This window comes from Polypterus senegalus, chromosome 4 (assembly GCF_016835505.1).
Source record: "Polypterus senegalus isolate Bchr_013 chromosome 4, ASM1683550v1, whole genome shotgun sequence".
In the NCBI taxonomy this organism is placed as follows: domain Eukaryota; kingdom Metazoa; phylum Chordata; class Cladistia; order Polypteriformes; family Polypteridae; genus Polypterus; species Polypterus senegalus.
The window spans coordinates 89,123,728-89,138,589 of record NC_053157.1 but is presented as its reverse complement, the minus strand read 5'-3'; the positions used below and the strand labels follow the sequence as shown (position 1 = coordinate 89,138,589).

At 37.6% G+C, this 14,862-nt stretch overlaps 1 protein-coding gene across 1 annotated transcript in view; it reads right to left on the bottom strand.

The window, feature by feature from the left end:
• The window catches only part of si:ch211-197n1.2 (EF-hand calcium-binding domain-containing protein 6), a 129,121-nt gene that overhangs the window by 37,853 nt on the left and 76,406 nt on the right, over positions 1-14,862 (bottom strand). The gene's annotated exons all lie outside the window — the stretch shown is intronic.

The following is a 14,862-nucleotide window of genomic DNA, read 5'->3' as shown; positions in this document are numbered from 1 at the left end:
GCACGGTGTTATACATGAGGCCCCTGGAGTTTCAGAATCCTCTGTATGTTCAAGGTTGACAACATCTTTGGGCTATGACATTCATGTCATCACCATTGTAATATTAAAACAGAATAAGTAGGGGAAATATGGCAACCCCTGTCCACAGCTTCAGCAGACACTCACATGAACAGAAGTGCCGATTACATAAACGTCTATAATACATATAGCAGGAATGGCCACCATCTTATTCCACTCTTTTTAACAGACTGCTACAGAAAAGCAAATTAATGATGCATTTTTTCTGGCACATTTTCACACATTTGATCTAGAACAATTTATTCATAGTGAATGCTACTGACTTGCAGAACCAAGATTTTGGAGACAAGTAACTGATCTGTACCAACACTTTCTTATGTTAAATAATAGAGCAGAAATTTACCAAGTATTCTTGAAGTTTTTTTATTTTCGCTAAAAGGCGAGTTGAGGAATCATTCTTACCAGAACAGAGGCCGCCTGACTTTCTGAGACCCACATATTTAATGAAGTCTGAAACAAAAACTGCAGTGGGCGTGGCTGCTGTATCTCATGACCCGCCATTGTCTCACTCACTTCTCCCTCCTGTTGTTATTTACTCACCGGTGTATAACTTGCATTCAAGAAAGCTCTTTTCTTGCAGATGGTTTATAACTGCAAGTTTATCCTGTTGTTTCCTAAGATTTAATGTATATGTTGTATCTAAGATCGTAATATGTGGTTTGTGTTTTCTTTTATTCTGGCTTTCTGTCTGCCTGCATTTATTTTTTAACCTTTTTTCCACCAAACAATTAACCACACCTTACTTTCTGTTTTTTCTGTTTTTGAGCAGATCTTCTCATTCCTGATGAGTTAGTTTTATCCTGCAGTTCCAGCTGTATCTCACAGGAGATAAAGGCAAAACATCTCAGTCGAGAGATGATTAGCACTACTTTCAAGTGTCTGAAACATGACATCATCATCAAGGTTACGTTCTTGTTTGGTCCCCATCCTTAGCTCCACCCATTTCCTCATCCATGTTAATATTCTCCTATCTAGTTTGCACCCCCATTTGATTTATGGCTCTCAGGTATTGCAGATAATTAAGCTGCAGTTGCCTGAGGGAAATAAAAATAAACCCTTAAATCCTCAGATCTTTTCTGAGACATTGCTTTTGACCCCTTCTAACTCTGAGTAGGTCCTTCAGCATTTCTGCAAATTATTATTGTTTTGTTAGTTTTCTGGCTACAACTTTGGCTTGTCTTTTATTAACGTGATTCTTCCTTCATTTAGTGTTTGTAATTTTAGATTTTGATAATTAAAGATTTTGAATTTATTTAAGATTTCTGATTTCTCTTTTCTGGTAACTTTCTCATTTTAGGTATCACATTATTGGGAATTATGCTGCCTTCCATTTGAAGTGGGAAATTGGAATTTCCAAGTTCCTGGTCTAAATTTTCACTGGATCACCCCCTTATGTTGGATTTCCATTGGGAAACTCTGTCAAGTTCAAGTTTGTCGGACTTCAAATTATGATGTCAATCCAAAATGGTAACGTACACCACAAACTTTAATGAAAGGCGTCATCTTAAACTGTTTTTACCATTTCAGTCTATTTATGTTTCATTAAATCAGTTGTGATAAGTCAAGCAAAATGACACCTTTTATTGGCTAACTAAAAAGAATTTAATATATGCAAGTTTTTGAGGCAATTCAGGCCCCTTCTTCTGTTTGTCAGGTCCAAAACACCCACTTTCCGCATTCTTTGTAGCTGCATTACAGGGGGTCCTTGGCTTACGACACAGTTCCGTTCCTACAACAGTGATGTAACCCAAATTTTGGTGTAAGTCGTAACACACCCAAGCCTAAGTCATTTACCTATCCTAACACATTTGCAAAATCATAATCTAGAACATAAAAACACAACTAAGCCACAGAAAAAGGACATAAATATACTGTACTGTAGTAACAGAAAAAATAAGTGTAAAACAAACTCCTTACATTTATTCCTGCTCACGTCTCACTTTTTTTAAGTTTTTATGGGAGTGAGCGTTGTAAACTCGAAACGTTTTATGTCGAGACGTTGTAACCCGAGGATTATACTTCTTGGTGAGTGCTCATTGGTTGTCAGTTCTCAAATGCATATAAGCCTGCCTCTACAACAAACAGTTTGATTATGTGAGGTCGAGTTGTGGACTGGTTGGACTAAATCTCTGGGTATATCAAATTACATGATTGGAGTCATGCAAGCATGCCACAACTGTCTGTGACTCGCCAAGATTATGTAAATGAAGTCCGTGACTGAAAATCAAGTAATGTAGCATGGTCTATGCCAAGGGTGGGCAAAGTCATTCCTGGAGGGCTACAGTGGGTGCAGGTTTTTGCAACAACCCAGTTGCTTAATTAGGGAACAATCCTTGCCAATAATTCAATTTCATGGCTTGTTAGTGTTTTAACTCTGCCACGTCAGGCCATTCTCATATCCTAGATTTTTATTTCTTTCTAATGATATCATCTAAATGATATACAGTCTAAAATGTATGAAAAATATTCTGTCTTTCACTTTTTTCTCTTCACTTTCCTCCCAAGTATTTAATTAAACCAAATAGTGCAGAATACACACAGGTGTAAATTGAAACAAACAAAATGGAGAAATGCTGTGTTCTTTTGTCATTTGAATCTTAGCTAATAAAATGCCATTAGAAAACAAGAGAACAGCTGTTTAAGACTGAAATAAGCAATAAGGGTTCAAAATCCTAATGAGCGAGGCAACTAAAATGAAGCAGAAGAGTTACTTGAGCAATAAATGCTTCTTAATAAGCAACTGGGTTGGAACAAAAACCTGTAGCCACTGCGGCCCTCCAGGAATGACTTTGCCCACCCCGGTCTATGCCATCTAAAGTGGCATAGGTATAACAGTATAGCACATTGTCACTGACACTCAGAATAGATAGTTGTCTACAGTATATCGGCTCAGTATTGTGGGCTGTAACCACTTTAGTCTTTGCTTTAATAAAAATACATCATTTTTGGAGTGGATTTGTCTCTTTACTTTTGATGCATCACTGAAAGACATACTTTTGATAGATGGATTACATGTGCCTTTTATGTAAGGACCGGGAGAAATGCAAAGTCAAGAAGCAAAATGAGGTCAGAAGGGAAAGTCAATCCTATCTTTCAAACAAACTTGGAAAGTAATAAAAATAATCAGAACTGAGGCCAAGAGATCAGAAACTGTGAAGACAAAAAAAATTCTTTTGTCAATAACAAAATGCAATTAAAATTTCAAAGTCAAAAAGGCAAGATAAGAATTCAGTAACTGGGGAAAATCAAAAACAGTCTTTTACACAATGATTCAAGGCTTATCCATGAAACTGAAGTAAAACATGGCCGCTGGAGCTAACATTTAAATTTTTGACCTAATGAGGACAAGGTCATAACCCCTGTGAACACGCCCCTAGGACACATCATGGCAATGGGAGCCACAAAATGGTGGCACCCAAAAGAAAAGACAAAATGTCATCATCTGTCTCGCCTAAAACTGTCCAAAATGTTTACAGGGCAAGATTCAACCTGCAAATGCTGCAATCAAGTCCCAGCCTCACTGGGTCACGTTTTGGTCCTGCACCAAATTAACATTATTTTGGACCAAAACTTTTAAGTGCCTTTCAGACAGCCTTGGTGTCACAATCCCACCTAACCCACTAACAGCTGTGTTTGGTGTTCTTCCAGATGGGTTTAAAGTGGAGAAAGACAAACAAACTGGGATTGCATTCACTACACTTTTGGCACGCAGACTTATTTTGCTAAAGTGGAAGAATCCTGACTCTCCTCTTTTAAGTCAGTGAGAAACCGATGTTTTATACTATTTGAAATTGGAAAAAATCAAATATTCAGTTAGAGGATCTGTACAGAATTTTTTCACAACCTGGCACAATCTAATCCAGGGGTGTCCACACTTTTTCAGCTTGCGAGCTACTTTTAAAATGACCAGGTCATAATGATGTACCTACATTAAAAATTATATATATATATATATACTGAGTATCAGAGGTGGGTAGTAACAAGTTACATTTACTCTGTTACATTTACTTGAGTAACTTTTAAAAAAAAAATGTACTTGTAAGAGTAGTTTCACTTTCACTTGACTACATTTATGAAGAAGAAATGCTAATCTTACTCTGCTACATTGGGCAACACTTGAATTGTTACTTTTTTGTGAAGTTTAACAGACAATTTTCAATCTGCTCTGTAGCGTATGCTGTCAAAGTTTCCTTGCAGCCGTAAATTAAGCTCATTCAACATGTTGATCAGATCGGAAAAAAAATGCCAAGTCTAGCGGCCATTGATCGTTATTAAGTTGCTTGTATTCTGCATGTTTAATGACAAGGAGAAACTCCTTTTTGTCCGGCCAGGAGTCTTGAAATCTCAGCAGAAATTTCTCCCTACCCATCAGCCTCAACAAAGTCATCTTTTATCATCTCTCCATCTTGGAAGGACTTCTTATGCTTAATGATCAAGTGACTCACCCGGAACGATGCTTCGGTGTGTCTGCCTTTGCTTTTGAATTCAGCCGAGTGACAAATGACAGCTGTCCGATTAACTGTGATTTTAGTTCCCTCTCCTTTCTCTTTCTCAGATAGGTTTTCGGAAGGAAGTCAGTTTCGTAGTTTTTATGAGCAGTTCGAAAGTGCCTTCCTTCTTTGGAATAGCAATGACAGATCAGACAAACGCACTTCGATTGTGACATTGTGAGAGGAAAAAAATCCTTTTCCAATTCTGCATCCAGCCCGTAAACAACATTTTTTTTTAAAATCCCTTCTTTAGTCAACATAAACTGGAAGGCTAACTAGATCACTTAGATAGCTGGAGTTTTGAAGTAGCTCGCGCATTTGATCGTGCATGCAGGATGACCAGTGTGTTAGAAGAAAACAGATCTCAGACGGGCCACCCTGTATGTCAATCAAGTGGCAAATGCCATAGGGAGGATATATGAAAGACTAATATTTAAAAAAAAACATTTTGAATGCAACGTGATACTACCTGCACTCCCTTTCGATCTACCGGTCAATCTCAATTGACGCATTGGGCACCTCTGATCTAATCAATATTTTAGAATAAGCTCTTAAAGCACCGTGGAAGAAATAATCTCCGCATTTCTTTTTCTTCTCTATTCATCTCTATTGGCCTATTAAACTCATCAGTTTTGGTATGTTTAAAAGCATTAAGATTTACCCCATTGGCCATGCTCTCTCTCTCTCAGGGGTGGGGGTCGAGTTGTTTTCAATCCTATTTTTTGTAAAAATTGATCGATTTGTATAGAATGATTACAATAAAAATAATAAAATTAAAAAAAAATGTCATCATAGTAAAATGCGAATACATTTCAAACTTTTTGTGCGAAAAAACACAAAAACATAGCACAGATCTGGAATTGCTGTGCAAAAACAACCTTATAATCAATATATAATTAGCCAGAAACTCTAGAAGAGTTTGCACAATAAATGTTTGAAAATCAGAGATCATAAAATAAATAATATTTCAATATTTCATTTTTGTTTCCCATTCCTTTTTTCTTTCTTTTCCTGTTATTGTCAGCTATTTTCTTCATTTGCCAGAGCAAAAGGTTTCTGAAGCAAACTTAGTAGCCAAGGAGCATGTGATAATCCATTTTAAGTTTAGTTATCCAAAATTAGAAATCATATTATTTCCATTGTTTCCTCTTAACTGTTATGATCCATGCACACTTTATAAAGAGTACAAAAATTCAAATTGTCCTAATGGGGACTAAAAGTGAATAGTGGATGAGGTGGTGGAGGCATAACAAGGTTGTCTACTTTCTATTTCTAAACTCACCAACTTATAAAACTGCTCCTTCATTTCAATCAAATTAATTTTGGTTCCACAGCAAATTATAACAGAGAGAGTCAAAGTTTTAGTTATCTCAGCCAATTGTCCATCCATCTTTTCTTGGACATTCTTCAACTTTATCTAACTTGGTGCTGCTTAATCCAACAAGAAGATTAAATCCTTTCATCCTTATAACAACAAGGCTTCTGGTACCTCTAGGGTATTTTCCAATGGGCAGAAGAAGCATATTGACAGTATGGCAGTGACTCCAGACATGACTACAGGCTCAGTCAATAGGGATATAAAGTATAGAGGTGGACACATTTGTTGGTACCCTTACAGTGCACTGAAAAAGTGTTGTTTGCCTCCTGAAAGTGATTAAATGAAAAGTAATTATCCCATGTATACCTATTTGCCAAAGCAAGTATGAAAAGAGATACGGTATTGCTTATTCTACAAAGATATTCTCAAATGGCCTGGACACATTTGTTGATACTCCTAGGAAAGATCATAAATAATTGGATTAGACTGATTTTTCAAACCAGCTATTTTTCTTTAATTAGTATCACACATATCTCCAATCAGTCGTTCAGCCCATTTACTGTAAATGGAGAAAAGTAGTCACTGTGCTGTATGGTATCATCGCGTTTCCCACATGGAACATAGACCAGAGAAAGCAAAGGAGAGAGTTGCCTGAGGAGATCATAAAGAAAATTATAGACATCTTTGCTAAAGGCAAAAACTTTAAGACCCTCTCCAAGCAGCTTGATATTCCTGTGACAACAGTTGCAAATATTATTAAGAAGTTTAAGGTCTATGGGACTGAAAACCTCCCTGGACGTGGCCATAAGAGGGAAATTGACCCCAAAATGGGCAAAAGATTAGTGAGAATGGCAGACAAAAAACCAAGAATAACTTCCAATGAGATACAAGCTGAACTCAATGGTCAAGGTCCGTCAGAGTCTGATCACATCATCCATCACTTTTTGAGTGACAATGGGCTCAATGGAAGATTGAAAGAAGAATATAAAAAAAACATACTGTAATTTGCTAAAATGCATATTGACAAGTCACAGTGCTTCTGGTAGAGGGACGAAACTGAGGCTTTTTGGCAAGTCACATCAGTTCTATGTCCGCAGATGAGAAAATGAAGCTTTCAAAGAAAAGAACACCATATCTACTGTGAAACATGGAGGTGGAGGCTTGATGTTTTTGGGCTGCTTTGCCACATCTGGCACAAGGAGCCTTGAGTCTATACAGGGAACAAAGAAATCTGAAGACTAGCAAGACATTCTAGAGCGACAAGTACTGCCAAGTGTCAGAAAGTTCTGTCTCAGTCAAAGGTCATGGATCCAAAACACACTGCTAAAAGCACACAAGAATAGGTAAGAGCAAAATATTGGACTATTCTGAAGTGGCCTTCTATGAAGCCCTGATTTGAATCCTATCGAATATCTATGGAAAGAAATGAACATGCAGTCTGGAGAAGGCACCTGACACAGCTGGAGCAGTCTGCTCAGGAAGAGTGGGCCAAACTACCTGTTGACAGGTGCAGAAATCTCATTGAGAGCTAGAGGAATCACTAGAGGGGAGAACTAGAAGGATTTCTAGAGGAGAGAAATAGAGGAATTACTAGCGGAGAGAAGTACAGGAATCAGCAGTGCAACAAAATATTAGGTTAAGGGTCCCACCATGTTTGTCCATGCCATTTTCAGTTGTGTTATTATCTTAAATATTCAGTTGAATCAAAGCAAAGTCTACTTTTTCATAAATACAGAAAAAAACAATGATGGGTGTCAGTTTATTTTGTCATTTTCAAGTTATTTCAGAGACAATTGTGGGCTCTTCTTTATTATGGAGAGCTACCAACAAATTTGTCCACACCACATTTGCTCACACAATTGCAGTTACATTAGGAAAAACAGTAGTGTGCAATAGTGACTGGAAGCAAAGCATTTCTTTTCCAGTCTTAAGGTAAGAAAACAGGCCATTTTTTTAGTTTGCAGACTGGAAAATAAAACACAACTAATTGGTTTCACAGAATTCAATTAATAAAGAGTAAGAAATGAAACTAGGGTGGTATGGTGGTGCAGTGGCTAGTATTACTGTCTCAATGGTCCAGAGAATTGGTTTGTAATCCCTGCCAGAATTTCTGCACTATTTTCTTTACAGTCTGAAAGTGTCACTATAAATGGGGAGCTTGAGAACTTTATCTTTCTTCATTGCAGATTTTTTTTAACAACTTGGCTGTTGTATCCACTTAGTGGACTGACCATCGTCTTTAGCTACTCTGCAATAAGTGAAAACTTTAATGAGTTGGTCATCTGAGTACTCAAAAAGAAAAATCCAACATGTTCTTGAATCTCAACATTAATAAAACTAAATATTTTTACAATCTATACAGTAAGCTGAATATAAAATTCATTCAAGTTGAGAAACTGCCTACTTCAGTATAGTAGAAATTAAAACTGTAAGTGGAAGGCCAAAATAGAATCCATCGTGAAAAGTTAGTGAGGAAATATTTAATGTCCACTATTTTCAATTGAGCCGTTGACTTTGCCTGGTCTTTTTCTAAAGGTGTTTCAGTGCCCATGTGCATGTGTGTATTTAACTGTCCAGAATGTAATACATTTGGGTGATTAAAGTAAAGTATTTAAGTAATAATAGATATTTGGAGTGACTGTTAGCTCAGATCCTTGTCACACATTACCAGCTTGTTTTGGGGGTCCTTCATTTCAATAAAATATTACAAACTGTGGATAGCCTCACATTCTGAATGTAGAGTGGAGCTTTTGACCTACACCAACACAGAAAGATAAACATTTATCCTCTGTTAGTGCAACGTTTCACAATGTTTTCTGTTATTAGGTTTTAAAGAAGAGAAGGAACATCACATTTGTCATTTGCCAAAAAAAGACTTTTCTCTCGTATTCATAATTCAGGTTGAGGTAACTCCACTGCCTAAGGTTATATGAGCAGCAAAATCTGAAAACATGTTTTGTTCACAGTAAAGTATAAGACTTATTATTATTACAAGACTAGTTTGTTGAAGATTATAATTTGTCTTATTGTGTTGATGAGAAATCCTAAGCAATAAATATTATGTATGCATGAGGAGGATGCAACAAGAATACTTAATATAGCTTGCTTTACATTAGAAGAGCAGACATCCTTGCAGCCTAAAATACTTTTTCTTTTTTCTTTACTTCACATGCACATTTTTACATTTAAAACTGTATTGTTCGCCTTTAAGCTGGCCCACCATCTGAGTGGTGATCTGGATGTTCGAAGGGGGATGAATGGAAGACATTGGCAGGGATTGAAGCTTGGGGATGAATGTGGAAATGTAGAATGGATGTTTCTTTTTTTCTGGCTTTCAGTTGACTGTTGTTTCTGTCTGTTTTTTTGAGAAGTGATCAGGAGGGACAGGGAAGTCAGTGTGGGCGGCTCGGAGGAATCCCCCTCTCTACAGCTGCAGCTCAGAGGATTAGGACTGCTTCATCCACAAGGCAACATTACACAAGTAGCCTTTGAACAAAAGTCATGGATACTATTAATGATATGGTAATCCTTAATCGAGCTACCTCCCAGTAGTGATTATACTGACATGGGAAGAATATCTAAGTCCTGGATGCAGCCCACAACAACACTGAGCCATTGTTGCCCCCAGGTCGGACGAGGACTAACTTTTTACCGGTATCTTCCCAGCGTCATCTTTTTTTTTTACCCCCTTATGAATAAAAGGAAAAATGAAAAACTAATGCTAAATCTGCTTGAAATTCCTTCCCTCAGTTCCCACACACGATATTACCATTGCCTCAAGAAAAAAAAAGTGAACCTCTCATCCTTCCAATTGCAATGGGCTTGGAGTCACCAATGCAAGACCACACAAACGTTGTTTCTTCTTTGGGGCCTTGACTCAGAGATGATTTCATCGACCGAGGTATGGGATGAGATAAGATAACATAAGATGAGCGACTTTTTAATGATGAGATCGCTCCATTTTTGTTCAATCAGGATAATTAGATTGATGGGACTTCTATGTTCCTGTTCGGCAGTAAATATATATATATATATACAGTATTCATTTTTGCAATTTATAGTTGAAATCTGTACATCATAAAATCTTTTTCAGCTTTGTAGTGAAAACAAATTGTAACTCCTCATCTATAAACTACCAAACTGTCTACTAACATGATGCACAGGATGTAGAGTTTTCATTGAGCTCTCATGTACTTCTCACTTTTTTTTTACTTACATTTCTATCCAGCTCCACATGTGTGCTCTGCATATTAACATGGTCAACACCCCGCTGTGTCATCCTTTCCCAAATTATTTAAATTGTTACTCCGGTCGTAAAACTGCCTATGAAACTATTGAGCGCATCAAACATATCTTTCGTGAGTTATTTGGTGGGGCATTTGAAGTCCGTTTTGGTTTTATTAAGTGATGAGGCCAGCTAAATGGTGTAACGTAAATTGAGACCCTGGGTGTGGGAAGCTGTAAATGCCTGTTCCTTTTTCAGTCACCAAGGGTGGGCGTGTGAGTGTAAAGCCGCCCTTCATTTTTCTGACTTCACCCTCAGACCACCTCCTCCACTGACTTGCCTGGGGTTACCACAATATCCCCATTCAGTGCAACTCTTGTCACCTGTCAGATAAGCCAGTTGTGTTTTATAAGTCTCTATCCCGCATGCATATAAGCACATGGCTAGAGCTGGTTGCTGATTCAGAGTCACCCATCACAAAAGCCCAGCCAGACCACACTTACTCTCTAGAGGAAGTAAAAGCCGAGGACTGGGCTGGGAGCAGAAGTGGCTATGGGGGCTATTGGGTGGGCAACAGCCACATTACGGGTGCTCTGGAACCCAGAAAACTGCAAAGACTAAAAAGGCTCAATGTGATATGTGGGGAAACCCTGGAAGGGAATTGGATGCAAGGTATTTTTCCCATTTATGCAGAAAAGCACACAGGCACATTAAAAAAAGCATGACTGGGCTCAGAACGCGCATGAGTTAATGTGACTACGTAAGATCTCCTTATATCCGGGTTCAGCTCCCAACATCTTGTGGTGTTTGCATATTCTTACATGTCCATGTAAGGTTTTTGTTTCATTGTCCTCTTTTATCCTTAAGACATTTTATGACGATGGCTGCATGTGTTTGTGCAGTGATTCTGTCAGTTCACACATACTGGTGTTGCTTAATTTTATCTCAGTGATACTTTTAATATAATATAACAGTCTCTACTATAACAGTTAAAATGAATAAAAGGATTTTATCTTAAGTTAACTGAATAATCTGCACTGGTCTAAAATTTTATGAGTGGCCATTGTAGCTAGGAATCTTCTTACAACTGTATATTGGAAAAATTGAATTCAAAACATGATTGGATGGATTTGGATTTTTCACCCACCTTTATGGATTGATAGTCGACTAAACAGAAAGACTCACACCATCTAGCAAACTCCAGTCAACATTTTGTGATATGATAATTCTCTCAGATCCTGTTTTTGTCCTATCTCTGGTCTTTCATATTCAATGTTCATTCCAGAGGTGTGAGGAACGCTTTCAGAATTGTCCACCATGATAGAGCTTTACTTTACAATGAAACACATGTATTTAGCCTGGAGCCACAAGACAAAGGTGTAGTGACATCATCCATCACACAATTAAAAGTGCAAAGAGACCCTCAGGTGAAAGAAATACGCTTTCTAATAAATTACGTGAATCTTTATATTTTATTCTCTTAGTGAAAGAATTGAGAAGTATGGAGGCCATTGGTTTGCATTCTGGTTTAGAACCACAAGTAGAACCACAACCATTTAGAACATCACTTGGGTAACAAATGTAGGGCACACACAGCATTTAAATGAGTTAAAATAACAATTTGTATGACGTGGTATTAGAATTATGTTATTGTGGTTGTAACAATTTCCCCTAACTCCTCAGGAAGCAAGTATCAATAGCACAGGGAAATCCTTAAGGAAAGGGTGTGGAGACCAGATACCTCTCACATTGACAGTAGTGGACAACCATAGCGCTGCTTTCATGAGCTATTCCACCAGAGAAAATATGAGTTTCCCAGTTTGTAATTTCACATAAGCAACCATGGAGGTGGAGGTTCCCAGTTGGACAATTTAGAGGAATCAAGGTTACCTGAATTCTCTCCATTGTGATGCAAAACTGGTCTTTCAGCACATCAACCGGGTAGCCAGAAGTCGCATTTTCAGTCAAGTTGTATTTAAAGCAACGCTGTACACTTTTTAATCTGTTTAATTTGCTCTTTTTTTCCAAGTAGCAAATCAACAGAAACCTCTTGCTCTTTTACAAAAAATATGACCAGACATTGACACCAGTTTAAAAAATAGGAAATGTTAAACATCGCAAGAAGGAACTCCAAAAACAGCCATAGCATTTGAAGACCATACAGGTGTACCAAGGAAGCCATGTCCATTGACGTAGGCTGCCTGTCTCAAGTCTAACAAACCATGGGAACAGGAAAAAGGTGCAAAATCTCAGGGTCATAAAACACATTTAAAAAGTCACGTACTCCTAAACTGAAAGTTTAAACTGACCTAGTGGACTGGGTTAATTGTGGTTATATAAGGTATCAATGTTTATCATGTCCTGTTAGCAAATGGGTGTAACCAAACATGTGAAAAGTTTCCTGATTATGTAATGAATTCCTTGGAATTCTGTTCTAATCAATGACTTGTATAAATATAGCACAGAGGACGCTCCTTTCCTTTGTAACACTTACTAATAAGTTGCTTGCACAGTTAAGTGTTGCCTCTTGCAAGACTTAGATAATAAGTACGAATAAGAATAAATAAATAAATAAATAAGAATAAGAACACTTTTCTACTGCCTGCGTTTATTGCCTATACGGGACACTCAGTGAGGAGTGCCCGTAAATTTCTTCCACAAGATGCTGTAGTTATCAAATAAAGGCATCCCTAACTGGAAAAATTTGAAAACATACTTAAGAATTTTGTGCCATTCTCATTCAGTCACACTGTCTCATATGTTTTAATATTTAATATTTAATAATATTAGAAAATCACCTGATACACAACATGTCTACATTAACATGATGGCTGCAAACGCAGTACTGATTCATTTGGACTTCAGGCTTCATGTGCAGTAGCGATGCAAAAATACATGCTTGTTATGATTGTTAATTGAATGTAATTTTTATGCTTATCTCTAAATATATAAAAACCAACATCTGCCTGTCTGTATGTTGGTCCGCTTTTCACGAGAGAACTAATTAGATCGTCTTTTTTTCTATAATTTGCTTGAACATTCCGGTTGATTTTTGTGACTTCTCTCATTGTGCTATGTATCATAGTTTGCTTGCAGTACCGATTTATTGGTGCGAATCTGAGAGACACACAGTGGGCTGTGGGGAGGGGGATGGCGACCTCCTCACTCATGCACCAGTCTCGGGGCGTGTTCCTTACCTCCACTTAGCTAGCGAACAAGAAAACTACTTAACGGATTTAGATTGTTTTTTTTCTATAATTTGGTTGAACATTCCAGTAGATTTTGTGACTTCTCTCATTGCGCTACGAATCATAGTTCACTTGCAGGAGTGATTTATTCGCACTAATCCGAGACAGAGGCTGTGGGCTGAAGGGAGGAGGAAGCATGACGACAGGAGTAGGGAGCCGGGCAGGACCCTCCTCACTGTCCTGTTTCAATACTATGTGGGCGGAGCCACAGGGAATAGCTAGTCTACTATATAATAAAATACTAGGGTCTGTGTGTCCAGTCTGTAGAAAGAGGCATTGTGAGTGTAAGACGCATGAGGAGGAGTAAAGGCTCGTGCAGAGAGAGCCTCCTTCAAAGAGAGAAAGTATAAAACTTGACAAAAGGGGAGAAAGGCACCTTGAAAATAATGACAGAGTCTGAGAAGCAGGCTTTCCAAGAACAAACTAGAGAAAGGGAGCCCCAGTAAAGAAACGTGCAGACACACGTTAATACAGAGGAAAGGTGCTAAAGATACACGTAGGGCCAGAGTTAACAAATATTTTTAAATTATTCTATTACCTGACCTTGACAGGTACTGCGGCTACAAATTTTAATGTGCCTGAATATGACTAATATGACTGAAGTTGCATTCCATATTACAGCAGGATGAAGGGCTGTCCTCTTTAACCAGAAAGGAAAAGAGAAGGATGTTTACTTGTTTAAAAAACTCCTTACATGAACTTTGCTCACCCCTACTCTCGACATTCATTTAAAAATACTAAAGTAGTAGCAGTAGTAGTAGAGGCAAGTCTCTTAGCATGTCTCAAATGCCTTTACTCCTCCACATGCATCTCATGCTCACATTTTCTCTTTCTTCGCATCACCAAAGCCAAATTAGCCAATCAGATTGCTCTGAGGGACTTGTCACACAGACCTTAGTGTTTTACTATACAGCAGATAAACATAAAAATGTAATTCAATTAAAAAATGAAGAAGTACTAAAGTACTACTCAAAATAAAATTCAGATTCACCCACATCCAAGCTATGAGTTTTGCTATACAATTTTAATGCTTCCCAAAATCAAAGCCTTCCACTGACTGTGATTTTACATTTTCTGGAAATAAAGATACATGCATACCTGATTGGTCATAGATTAATGTCCTCTTCCATCTTGAGCATTTTAAGAAAAATAAATGAGCCTGACTTTCTTTTACATTTTAATCAGATCTGTACTGTCTGTTTTTCATGTGACTCTGTCATCCCCAGTTATTTTAAGTATGGCTGAGGTTTCAAAGTATGATTTTGATTAGATACACGTTGTACTTTTCATTAAATATGCTCTTTCAAGTTGTCTGAAAGAAATATTCCCAAACATATTATATCTACGGACATGTGTAATAAACTAGAACACGAAGACTTATAATAATGAGCTGCTGTTATTGAGCATTAAGCAGAATGGAAGAGTCGGTGGCTTGACTAGCAGCTGAAAGGTCTGAAGAACAAAAAATGCCTTTTAACTGTTTTCTTCACTCAACTCCCCAAG